Genomic DNA, 14,557 nt, shown 5'->3' with positions numbered 1-14,557 from the left:
TGGTGTCCTTGATTTTGCAAATCTTCGGTTTAAACTATCTTTTTGATTAACAGGATCTTGATTAATGGAATAAGTATAACATATACATGAAAGAAAATATGCAATGTAACGGATATACTACAGATAGATCATTTTGACTGATCAAGCTTGTATAGATATACAAACACACCATTTGTCCATATGTTGTCCCCAAAACGACCGAGAGCAGACTAGCGCGAAAATGTCCCTAAAATTGATCATTTCGCATGAAATATACTTCACGTTTGATATGCTGATTTGTGTAACCTTTTTTTATTATGTTGTTGTTTTCTTTTCAAAATTTGGCATCTGATATGTCGGAAACCAAGGGTAAAGTATACATTCCAACTACACAGTATATTAGAATGTCTGCAATATCCCATTCATCGGTTATTTAAAAAGCATTGTATCAGCAGACAATGTTATAACAAACATGTGTACCTCGAAAATGAAGATGTAAATAGGTTTTGAAAGTTTAAGAAAAATTAGTCGCCGAAAAACATAAATGTAGTATATGTCTTTCTTTGCCATTTAAACAAAGTAGACAGTGACCTGTTTGTGAGTACACTAACCTACTCATCAGTGTGGAGAGAACGTCCCTTTGACATCGACTGATTGTTTACATAACCTCTATACTGAGAACAGTGAATACAGACCTAATGGGGTCCTACGGTACATGTGCTGTAATGAATTCGTCTGTGATTATGACGAGCATGGTGAGTATGAACAGAAGTCATTAGATACTAATCACCAGTGCGTCATATTTGTCGATAGCAGATAACTTTTAATTACAATATTGAACTGATAAGTTGTGTTGAATATACTCTACACAACGAAATCGACAATGTCGTGCTGTTACATCACAGAGAAGTGACTGTCAAATTACGTTCGTCAATACCTAATTTGCTAATAGGAAATTTACATTGTAACATACATAAACAACGTGGTGATCGTTGTGTGTGTCCTTTCATATACGTCACAGGGAATTGATATATGTGTATGTCTATTGCTAGGCAAGGGGAAATCTACAACTGAGTCAGAAAAGTCCCATGTTGCTGTTTTATTGGAATATTATTGGATCTGAGTTAAGGAGATAGAAACAATGACATGCAATCACGTTTCCAGACATCCATGAGTTACATAACTGGCAGCACGGTGAAGCAGATAACAATTATCCTAATTTCCATTGACGACAATCGGCAGTTCAATAGAAACTAAGCTAAATCTGGAGCAAATGGGCATACATCTTTTATGATATGACAGTTCACGTCATCACCTTAAAAAACCCAACCTTGTACAACCGGGTCTGCAGTGGTATTATCACTGATTTGCCGATAGTGTCACCAAGTCAATTTTCTATCCTAAAAACGTGACGACGGGATTGGAAAAATATAACAGGCCTGCATTTTCCTCTGCTATGGTCGTGTTTGCTACGTCATGTCCGGTCGGAAAACTGATGAGCAAGCGTTAAGCATATGAACCCTTGAACAGTATACTCGTTTTTGAAAAGTAATCAGTCGGAAAACAAAGGGCATAGAAAGAGCAGCCTGTTTGATAAAAAAAACAACACTTTTAAATAAAGGGGTATGGATACAATAATATCACATTTATTAGACAATTCACTTTAATTGAAAAATCGTCATTGGAAAGACTACTAATTGCTGTTAACACGAGTTATCAGTTATGTAATACATACAGGTGTATGGCCTCATAACTTCTTTCCTTGTTAAAAATTACCATTCATGTCCTTACAATGAAAAATTAGGATTTTTCTCTCTAAATGATACGAAAACTTAATTTTAATTGTATTCGTTTGAAATCTAGTTTTTATGTAAACATTAGTTTGAAAATTTTGTATGAGCTTTATCAGACTGACGTTAAACAGTGGGTAGGTACATTTATTGAAATATCGTTTTTTCACCGATATTTCACACACAATTCTTCAATATATATTATTGACACCAATATAAGGTAACGCTTTAAATAGCATATCGGAAGCTAAAATACGATATAATTTATATACACATCTCTATGGCGTCATAATAATATCCATTGTTTAAATGCATATTTGTTTACTTGTTTACATTTTTTAGTAATGAAAGCATACAGTTGTTCATAGGAAACTTCAATACTGTTTATCTAAGCAAATCCCGACAGTTGTTTGATAGAACAGCCTGCAAGCATTGTGGATATGTATCGAAATAAAAACGCTTACTATTAGTATAAAATGTACTGACTTAATAATAAAATGTTTGAAGCTCTTAAAGATAAAGACTTGGTTTATAGCTCATACAGGCGACCTATCTGACACGCTACTGATTTAGTAGGCCTTATAACATGGCATGTGATATAAAAATATAAATTCATGTTGAATCTATTTTATACTATATTCCGTTGTCAAAGTTACCACGTATAAATCAAATGAGTATTGTAGCATTAAGTCAGTTTTAACTCAATGATCACATGCAACCATCAATAAAATGCAAACAGAACATTTCGGTTCATCTATTTGGTATTGAAGTCCCATTACCACAGTGTCAACACGTCCTGGACACGGAAGGGTAGAAATCAATGATGTGTCTAATTGTAGCTCTGGGTACCTAAACCCCATTAACTCGTACAGATACTCGAGGGATAAACTTAAGTTGGGCTCTCCATTCCATACACGCTAATTCTCATACCATTCATTGACAGGGTTGTAAAACAATCACTTTTAAATGCAAACTAAACGGTGATGGGCCGTTCAATCGGCAGTGGCTCGAGTTAAATGTCATGGTTAAGTACACATATCGGGTGCTGCATTTGCTGCCAGTATGGCGGGGGTCAGGTCGTTTTGTCTGGAGGGTGGGGGTAAAGCAGTTACGGGTACTGAAGCTGAGGCACAGACATGACACAAACTCAATAACAGGGGTCAATGTCTCCCAGGGAGAGCTGGCAGTTAATGGGGTATAGGGTACCAACAACTCTCGGATAAAGACACATTGATTTCTGCTCTTGCGTTTCAAGGGCATGTTGACATTTTGCTAATTGGACACTCGTTAAAAAAATGAAAAAAGTGGCATATACTTCAACGTTATCCGTGCGACTCTCATTTCAGTGTAGGTAGTCCTTTTCACTGGCATGCAAAACGTGTCTAGCGAGAACAATTGAATATTGGTTCCCGCAATTTTAGGCAATACACATGTAAATTGTATACGGCAGTCCTGCGTCATGCCATTAATAAATGGAGGATATTTAATGGTGTCTTCAGTAATAACGAATATATTTCACGAGTGTGGCTAATATTTTGTATATTTTTCACGAGTGCGCAGCAGCCTCCAGCACAGCATCCCGCCCGGTCACATTATACTGATAACGGGTGAACCAGTTGTTACCATTACTCTTAATGCTAAGCAGGGAATATCAGCTACAATATTTTAGAACTATTTGCTTTCCTCACCTGGGCGAACTTTAAACATTATAGCCAAAAGTGAGGTATTGCCAAGTAAGGTGCTAGGAATTAAAAGGTAGTGAGAAGTAAGAAGAAATATAAACATCCCAAGGATTGCAATGGGTGCAGCAGGCTATTTTTAATTGCTTTTGTGTCCCAAAGTAGAGGACACAGAATCGAATATATTCAAATATGCAGGGGATTAAAACACTCGTCGCCTCTTACGATACATGCAGTGGGTCACAGCCCTAGCATGTGGATTCTTTTCTCGAACACCGAACTGCAGGGGTGAATTTGATAGATACGAGCCTTATGGCATCTTTAGTCGTTATTACACGTGTGTATTACCATAATTACGACATGGTGGCCGTATCACAGGTAAATTTGGTCAGTTACGTGATAAACATGTTAACAGATTCTAAGGTCAGACTGAAACTTCATTCTTATTTTTTCACTCATACTTGACCATTGCTTAATAGGGAGACTACTGTTTATTCTTGATCTTCCTTTTTTAGAATCTGGTTATTCATCCAAATAAAGCATTCTTAATATAGTATTAAACTTGTCAGGATTGTATGAGGTATTAATCTAGAAAGAAAATATGTTCTTCTTTTTCTGTTGCGTTTATTGGTCCGTTATTGGTAAGATAATTGTAACTCACTAACCTTAAAGTAAATGTACAGTTGGCACCCAATTTAGAAAAAACTAAATGCATTTTAAATATATACTATTTAATTGTTCCATGCCAATCAAGGTCATTGGTTAAACGCAAACACCTGCTTGATGTGGCCAGAATGTTATTTCATCTGGATCAAGTTAATTTTGTATACACGTTGTGAGTAACACCATGGTCATACATCACAAGTTACTTAAATAATGCAAATAATGAATTTTCATTGAAACATGTTTAGATATTTAGTTATAAATGAGAATAAATCTTAGAAGATACAGTAAGTCAAAACACCACATACATCAGTACCAATTATTATACACTTTCGGTCAGAAGTATTGTATGGTGTGAATTTATTGAGTATCATTATAGCAATTATATTAATGATAAACCAATACATACCCATGTACCTACATTCGCATCAGTACCATCTATTGTAAACAGTGCTAAAATGTTCTTCACTCATATAACATAAAATACCTCTAACGGTATGATCAAGCTAACTGAATAATCTTGATTATATCTAAGTCACATGATTGTAGCTATATGTATGCCATGTGTGTTTATAATACGTCATACGTTTGTAGCTATACGTAAGTCATGTGTTTATAACTACGTCACATGATTGTAGCTATACGTAAGTCATGTGTTGATAACTACGTCATAAGTTTGTAACTATACGTATGTCATGTTTTTATAACTATGTCATATGTTATAACTTCACGTAAGTCATGATTTCTATATCTACGTCATATGTTATAACTAGATGTAAGTCATGTGTTTATAACTACGTCATATTTTATAGCTACATGTAAGTCATGTTTTTTATAACTACGTCATATGTTATATCTACATGTACGTCATATGTTTATAACTACGTCATAAGTTTGTAACTTTACGTAAGTCATGTGTTTATAACTACGTCATACGTTTGTAACTATACGTAAGTCATGTGTTTATAACTACGTCATACGTTTGTAACTTTACGTAGGTCATGTGTTTATAACTACGTCATAAGTTTGTAACTATACGTAAGTCATTTGTTTATAACTACGTCATAAGTTTGTAGCTATACGTAAGTCATGTGTTTATAACTACGTCATACGTTTGTAACTATACGTAAGTCATGTGTTAATAACTACGTCATACGTTTGTTACTATACGTAAGTCATGTGTTAATAACTACGTCATACGTTTGTTACTATACGTAAGTCATGTGCTTATAACTACGTCATACGTTTGTAGCTATACGTAAGTCATTTGTTTATAACTACGTCATAAGTTTGTATCTATACGTAAGTCATGTTTTTATAACTACGTCATACGTTTGTAACTATACGTAAGTCATGTGTCTTAAACACGTCATATGTTTTAACAACACACCAGTCTCGGTTGTGTAACTACGGGTCATATGTTAATACCAAATAACAAGATAGAGTTATATATCTATTTTTAGAATTTATAATTTCTACGATATTTTCATTTTTGTTTGTGTGTGTGTATTATATTTAAACATTTACTTTTTTTTCACCAAAGTCTTTTTAAATACAGTTTCTTAGGACGAAATATTGGTACCTCCCTTGCAGTTTTTTGACACCATGGTAACAGTATAACTGTTTTCTTTATTTCTAAAACGACTGCGTTTGATGCATTTTTCTCTTAGATCCTATTGCCATTTTCGGAGATAAACATTATAAGATCATATAATTAATTATCGTTTTTAGCTCGTCTATTCGGAGAATACCTCGGGGTTAATGTAGTCACCCAAGCCTCGGCGTCCCACCTTCTGAGGTTAAAGTTTTTGGGCAAGTTTTTTTTCAAGACAGTGTTGGATCATCACATTCAATACACAGTTGTCTATGATGAGGTTAAGGCATTTACATCGAGTGTAAGCAATGTGCTGGGCCATATTTTCATATTTTAGGAGCCAAATACAATTAATTGGACTGGGTTAAATCTTTTGAGGCTTGTTTTTTGTGTAGTGTTGGATTACCACCATCAATAGGCTGTTGTCTATTATAAGGTTGAAGTATTTATATGGAGTGTTAGCAATGTTTTGGTAAGTTTGACTTGGTTAAAGTTTTTGGGCAAGTTTTTGTGTGCCATGTTGAATCGGTCACCACCATCAATACGCTGTGGACTATTTCACACTGGCTGGTCATCTCTTCTTACATGTTAAGGTACAGCAAAACCTTGTAATATTACCATCATTTGTTCAAAGAAACGTTGGCATTATAAATGGGTTTGGCGGTAAACTGAGGCAAACGTATAAGGAATTATTAAGAAAAACATAATTAAGGGACCTGCAAATATGTTGGCGGTAAGTGAGGTGGTGAATGAAATGACGGGCATTATATCGAGATTTTACTGTACATTTGTTTCTATTGACATTTGCTATCTTACAACATATATCACCAATAGGCGAGCTATGCTGCTCTCCAACAGCTCTTGTTATGTTAGCGGTGATATATACCATACACACTGCTTATTGCTTTGCTATTGGTCCGGGTTTATATCGGTTACTAATCATCACGGAGTAGAATCTGTGTGAACTAGTTCATTGTGGAGGTGCGAATGAATCATATTGTCCAGGTGTTAGTGACGTCCGCGCATGCGTCACTTCACTCGTCTCTACACAAGGGAACGACAAACATAGTGATTCCAGCGTATAATATCACTAGTCATGCGCACAACGTCCACGTCCCGTCCGTGCGCCCGAAGACCCGTTCGAAGATCGGCCTGCTGGGAGTTATAACGGTAATTGATAGTTTGATTTGATGACAAGCAGTGTGTATATAATTCGATCTACAGGGACGCGACACGTTCAATCAGCATCCGGATAGTTTTGAATCAATTGCATGTTTCACCTAGTAAGATCAAAGGCTGAAATACGCTCCAATTACGAGTTTCGAGTAAGGCTTAACTGCCTGCTTTGTTTTAGGAGCTCGTGAATGTGTTTGCTTGTAGTCAAGGTATTTTAAGGATTAGAAACATTTCATTTTCTACACATTGCTCATGAAGCGTGCCAGCTGTTATAAGTGAAATAGATAAAACACAACGTCACCATAAATAGACAATCGGGACTCAACACCTTGATAACAGATAACAGGAATTCTGAAAACAACAATTAAAAGAAATGACAGCGAGAATAAACACAAGATTGCAACCAGAATCGAAAGGATATGCCCAAATTGCTCTTGATGATTTAGATTTTTCAGTACTATGATGTCCCCTGTCATATAAAGTAAAAATGTTGTTTGCTATCTCTTATCGTGGCAGACACTTGCATCTCATAGTGAGAAATCGTGTCGTCATGACTACTGTAAACTGTCCATAGCGTATATGGAAGGTTTTCCGGTAGAACACCATGGTGTAGTAGTTTAGTCACATGGAAACATCTAGCCTGAAACTTCTGATATTTAGAACAGGCTCATGAATAGTGAATCAGCTGTATGTAAACTCCTTATATTTAAAACAAGGTTTAGAATAGCGAATCATCTGATACATGTAAACTCCTGATATAAATACCAGGTTCTGGTATAGCGAATCAGCTGCGGCATAATACGGGTATGCTGGTATGTTACTAATGAAGAAAGGGGTTTTAGCGCACTTACTTTTCACTGAGGTGATCGGGGTTCGATTTCCCGAACAGGGGTGAAAAGATATGGGGTCACTTGCCCGACCACGTGGGTTTTCTCCGAGTACTCAGGTTTCCTCCCACATTCCCCGAGAGCTAACATCCGGGTCAACAAGAGTGATTTATATCAGTTTAAATAACTTGTTTCATAATTGTTGTGTAATAGATAAAGTTTATATTTCACAGAGAAAAGGTAAGTTCAAAATTAGGAAATTCAAGATGTCATGCTTTTCAGATATTGGCAGCGATGTGAACATATTTGTAATACTGAACGTAAATGTTGAGATAAAATGAAGAGGAACCATCATGTGTCGCTGTTGTAGATCCGTGATACCTTAAGTTTACTGTTCGTTAGAACTTCAGATTTATCGCATGCCAATGTTGTATGGCACGTGATGATTCTAGATAGTATAGTTTGGTGTACATCATTGTAGAACCCTGTTACGTATAATTTATCGCACGTGATCTTTGCTTTGATGCAATGATATGTAGTGTGAAAGTGCCTCATTATTCCATTTGTAAATTATAATTAACTGTTTCCATGTGAAGTTATTTTTACAAACTTTAGAAAGCAATTTTCAGAAGATCAAAACGTGACTGTACAATTTAGAATACCTACGTCATACATAACAAGAAACTTCCTGCAAAATTGTTTTATATTTCGGTTAAGTGTGACATGGCTATTAATTTATTTTATTTGTTTATTTATATTTTAGTCCGCAAACAATATAAGGTTTGGCAATCACAATGTCAATGTTTTTCTGTGTAGAAACACTTCGTTTTGGATAGAACACAGCCGCGCCGCCTTGTCTCTGGTTTTTCCATGAGTAAGACAGTAAAGAAACAGTTACATAAAAACTCATCAGGAAAGCGGCTTTGCGTGTAAAGTGAATGTAAAAGCTATTCTATTTCACGAAACATCCTCTAAGAACACTTTACGGCAATCAAGTCAACATGTTCCTGTCTTTACAAATACATCAACTGTTTCATAAGCATTATATAGTGGCATTAAATTGTCACAGGTTGAAGTAAGGCGCTTCTCGTAGTGCCACTTACCGTGACGAGGAAACATCGACGGATTGTTGTATCCCTCTATATCTACCTTGTCCCCTGATAAGCCCCTCACAATTATCTATTATAGCATCACTGTCATCTCCCGTGTCATTGTCTCATTTAAAGAACGCTATAGTTGATGTTCGGTTTTCCCAAATACTCCCTATGGATTAACGGAAAACCCTGAAATCCTACGCAAACCCTAAATACGGTTAAGCAAAACATGACAAATCTTCTCATCACTTGGATTAATCTATTATCCCATATATATATCGTTTGTGATTCCGAAACAAACAAAAAATCCTGTAAACATTTGGGAATTTAAACAGAGTGAAAGTGAAGTTGTAGCACATTAAATGCCAAGAAAGAGCTTTGATTTAGCAATCCCTTTCATCCCTTTGGTACACAGGGATGTTATACACTCTTCATATCGATATCTCTTCCTTCGATATCTCTTGTCGAAAAAAAAGCAATATCATACTGCCATTATGTTTTACTATTATATTCTCATTTTCTGTTTCTGAAATATACCTGATTTACAACTTCGAACAGTTCGTGGAAATATACAGCACACATGCGATGCAATTTATAAGTAGTGGAACATGCTATTTAATGGCTGATCAATGGTGAATCGACCTTTTATATTTTGTATAATCATCACTGAGAAAATACCTTGCATATACATGTGTAGCTTGCAAATCTGACCGATGGTTGGTCCTTTCGTGCGAGTACACATAATATTAAATTGAGATGGTTTATTTGCGTTTCCGATAAAATAGATTATAAATGAATGACTCGGTATCCGTCCTCCCCGAGAGTCAGCAGCACTAGGCAAACAAACCCTAGAATTCTCGACGTTATCGGAAATATGATTGCAAAGAAATTAGAAATCTGTCCATATATTGTTCTATGAATAATTGCATGTCCTGTTCCGGCTTTTAATGAAGTTTACCTTCCTTTTCATCAAAAACAGCTCGACATGCTTTGTTATACGGCCTGCTAGGTTCTCCTAGAGGACGCACACGTAATAAGCTTTCCTATTTCGTGATAGGCAGATATAATTAAAACACGTCCATATCAACAGCTCCATGCACAAATAATCAGCTAACATTTTTTACAAACTCGTACCATCCCTACACTAGATTAATAGAATGCAACAATTTCAATCCATTTACATTCCATGCAGAGTTTTAGAAATATTTAGTAATATTACTTTTCTTAAAAAATATCGGGAGCGTCAAGTAGAAGTTAATTAAGCTAAACTGTGGCAACGATTATGGTTAAGTAAAATGTTGTTTTTTTACACATTAATAAAGAACGTGTTTTGATAATGAGTGCGTAATCTACTAATGAATAGGCAGAATGCATAAATCTTAACCCCGTATAAATAGGCATAGTAAAGAAGTTATGATGCGATGCGAAACAATGTATTCTCATAATGTGTCTATTTTGAAATCATAAATCGGCCTCTCCATTAATCCTGAGTTTACCAACAATTCGAAGTGTCCACATTATATTCACAGCAGTGAGTGGATTTGGGCAGTTTATACGGTTCGAAAGTTCATTCTAGTAGCCTACACGTTATCCGGTATCAGCCGTCAGGAAGCTGATATGCCCGCAGTAAATACTTCACGGCATCGCTAACTGGCCCGTTAATTGAACGGTACATTTTCTAACTCTCCAATATCTGATGATAGGTTTGTTATCTGCAAATAACTACGATTCCTGCCATATGGTCAACTGATTTACAATAAACATTGATAAGAATAAGAGTATGTCTCTAATAGTTTAGGTATCAGTGCTCTTTAATATGAGCCGACGTGTTTGTGTATGAACTGCAACGATAAGTTAATCTAAATGTAGGAGGATTTTTCTGAGAATATCAGGAATGAACGGGTCTAAGATGACCAATCTTTGGCTGAACAGATTCAGTAATCACAGATAATGACCACATGAAGCGTGAAGCAGTTTTGTCTCGTGCCATCACCGCAATTTCCTGATAATAACCTTACGATGGCTCAACTATAGAGCTTTTAATTTGGTATATTAGCTCTCCATTCGTCAACAGGAATTCATGGATAAGTAAGTACGGGTTATAGTAAATTACAGTTGCAGTAAACAAAAACCCAAAACCGGAATATGTCAAAGTTTTGTTTTTGAGCATACTTGTTTATAGTCTAGAAATATAGTAACATTTTACCAGAATCTTTGTGGAGGAATCATTGTCATCCAGTCGCTGTGTTAACAATAGTGTAATATAGCCGATGTGAAGACAATCCAGCACAGATGAAACACTACTGGTGTTTGTAGGTGAAGGTTTAACAGATAAACTTAATTCTATGAGGGTTAAAACCAGTGGAAGTTTGTCAGTTTTCAAAAAAAAAAGCACTGGAGAAAGGTGTTATGGGAATCAGAGTCAATTATTAAGGGAGGGGATATCAAAAGATCAAAAGAAAATGACATGTGATGTTAATTTGATTTTTATTGGGCATAAGAGACTTATCAATAGTCAATGCTATTTAAGGAAGCGGAATGTTGGCGTGTTTTGCCTCCGTGCAGTACGCGGATCTGATGCCGACTTAAAGTGTTACATCACTGATAAATCATGCCTTCTTCACTTGAGCCAAAGTTGCTATTGTGAAGTAGGGAAAAGATCCCAAATATTGCAATTGGCGCAGCAAATTTATTTTGCTGTCTCAAAGTAGTGGGCACAAAAGCAAATCCCCAATTCTGCTGGGGGTTTCCATGTTAGTTCTGCTTACACCATGCAGTGGATAGCAGTAGGTTTATTCCTTTCTCAATCCCCGACCTGCATTGGTGATGGCAGTATATAAGTATATTTACAATGCAAAATAAATAATAAATAACCCACTTACCCTTGACAATATTGAAAAAACATTTCATTCGAAAACTGTTACGAGAATGCGTCTTTGCTATATATTGTGTACATACTTTATATATATCTTATTTACAAAGAAATTCTAAAACAACAGCAATGACAATATAATAATTTGGTACAACATATGGGTTTTAAAAACCAAAATCATCACATTTTCTTTAAAAATCTTTGTCTGAAAAATTAACGTTTCTTGGTAACGGTTGCGTTTAAAATATATTGAAAAAATATCAAATCATTCCAAAGGTGTATTCACTTTAATTGCACTGAGCTGATATCGATCTCATTCAACCATCAGTATCTACGTACACACGTCAACTTAATACCGAGTTGACTAATTCCATGCATAAAGTGAATCTATCATGCCAAATTAAACATCCGCCGGAAATACAGAATCGTGTGAGATGAATTAAGATCAAGCAGTGATGCCAATGTAATATTACAGCTTTTTCAGCTGTATCATGACGACGTATCCCTACATCTGCATATAGAACATATCTGTTATAACTTGGGTAAGCGTTTGCTTCATGTAATCAGACAAGGGCAGTGGATCGTTAGAACTACAATACACGTCCACACGGAATTGTGGTAAGCCGTTGTAACTACGTCTCCGGGGTATTGTGGTAAGTCGTTGTAACTAAGTCGCCGGGGTATTGTGGTAGGTTGTTTTATCTATGTCACAAGGGTAATGTGGTAGGTGTTTATATCTATGTCACCAGGGTATTGTGGTAGGTGTTTATATCTACGTCATCAGATTATTGTGGTAGGTGTTAATATCTATGTCACCAGGGTATTGTGGTAGGTATTTATATCTACGTTACCGGGGTATTGTGGTAGATTGTTTTATCTACGTCGCCGGGGTATTGTGGTTGGTAGTTATTACTATGTTGCCGGGGTATTGTGGTAGATTGTTTTATCTACGTTGCCGGGGTATTTTGGTAGATCGCTATAACTACGTCGCCGGGGTATTGTGGTAGATCGCTATAACTTCGTCGCTGGGGTGGTGTGGTAGATTGTTTTATCTACGTTGTCAGGGTATTTTGGTAGGTTGTTTTATCTACGTCGCCAGGGTATTGTGGTAGGTGTTTTATCTACATTGGCGGGGTATTGTGGTAGGTTGTTTTATCTACGTCGCCGGGGTATTGTGGTAGATTGTTTTATCTACGTTGTCAGGGTATTTTGGTAGATTGTTTTATCTACGTTGTCAGGGTATTTTGGTAGGTTGTTTTATCTACGTCGCCGGGATATTGTGGTAGGTGTTTATATCTACATTGGCGGGGTATTTTGGTAGATCGCTATAACTAAGTTGCCGGGATATTGTGGTAGATTGTTTTATCTACGTTGTTAGGGTATTTTGGTAGATTGTTTATATCTACTTTGCCGGGGTATTTTGGTAGATTGTTTATATCTACTTTGCCGGGGTATTGTGGTAGATTGTTTTATCTACGTTGCCAGGGTATTGTGGTAGATTGTTTTATCTACGTTGTCAGGGTATTTTGGTAGGTTGTTTTATCTACGTCGCCGGAGTATTGTGGTAGGTGTTTATATCTACATTGGCGGGGTATTTTGGTAGATCGCTATAACTAAGTTGCCGGGATATTTTGGTAGATTGTTTATATCTACTTTGCCGGGGTATTTTGGTAGATTGTTTATATCTACTTTGCCGGGGTATTGTGGTAGATTGTTTATATCTACTTTGCCGGGGTATTTTGGTGGATTGCTAATATCTACTTTGCCGGGGTATTTGTTTGGTGTTTATATCTACTTTGCCGGGGTATTGTGGTAGGTTGTTATATCTACTTTGGAATAACATTTTGGTAGGTTCACGAAGTTGTTACAACTACGTCGGCGGGGGATTTTCTTAGTTCTTTAGAATTCTGTCGCTGGGGGATTATGAGAATACTCTCCAAATGAGTAGGAATATAATTAGTTACAAATGTGCATGTGCTCTCATTCACGTACACATGTTAAGTGTATCTTTTGGCGGTTAACTTTTTATGCACATTCCGTTTATCCTAGTGTTTATGTTCCAGGTGCAAAAAAAAGTTGAAATGTTCCTGAGTCTGTAAGCTTCTTGTGCCTGCTGTTGACAAATCGTCGTAAATACATCATCACATTTCGGTTATCGTGCACATCATGTCGTCGCTTTTAAATGGCAACGCCTGAAGATTGTAGAACCCTTAGATTGTACGCCATAGACTGACAATTGAAAAGAATTGTGATAACGTCTTTGCCAGTGAAATGGAGCAATTTTAAAATCTTTAATTGCCGTTAATTTCTTTTAATCATATCTTTAAAATTGAAATAAATGAAGCTTGCAATACACAATAGTCGCTCAAGACACCAAGTGTTTTATTCATCAATTTGACGGTAGTTGTTTATTATATAAATATTAAAATGTTCTATTCCCATCGTGTCAACAGAGTAATTTTAATAGTGAAGCAGGCTTACGAAGTAAGCTTGATGGGTAACATGTACGTATTTATGAAACACCCCAGGCAATACCCAACAAAGCCTATCATGAAATCTTCCCTAAATTGCGAGTCAAATCATTACTGAATCGCGAAACAACACGTGCACGTATTCTGTTAATACAGGGTGCAGCCTTTGAAAATAAATCGTTTTAATACACATTATCAAGAGGAAGGTTGCAATTTGTTGTTCGTAACAGCCCTGCTTTGTCGATTCAACAAACCACAAATCTCCCTAGTCACCAGCTCGAATTAATTTCGAACAACAAAATGTGCTTCTGTTTGAAATATAATTTTTACACTCAACAAAACAATATAATATTAACACATAGGGCTATATTCTAACGGGCATTAACGGTTTTTTTGGTGTTCCGTTATTTTT

General features: G+C 36.2%; 1 protein-coding gene across 9 annotated transcripts in view; it reads right to left on the bottom strand.

Annotated features, from left to right (window-relative positions):
* Positions 1-14,557, bottom strand: part of LOC110442837 (prostaglandin E2 receptor EP4 subtype-like) — a 102,344-nt gene that overhangs the window by 6,017 nt on the left and 81,770 nt on the right. The gene's annotated exons all lie outside the window — the stretch shown is intronic.

This window comes from Mizuhopecten yessoensis, unplaced genomic scaffold, assembly GCF_002113885.1.
Source record: "Mizuhopecten yessoensis strain PY_sf001 unplaced genomic scaffold, ASM211388v2 scaffold716303, whole genome shotgun sequence".
In the NCBI taxonomy this organism is placed as follows: domain Eukaryota; kingdom Metazoa; phylum Mollusca; class Bivalvia; order Pectinida; family Pectinidae; genus Mizuhopecten; species Mizuhopecten yessoensis.
This window is presented reverse-complemented; position numbering and strand designations above follow the sequence as displayed.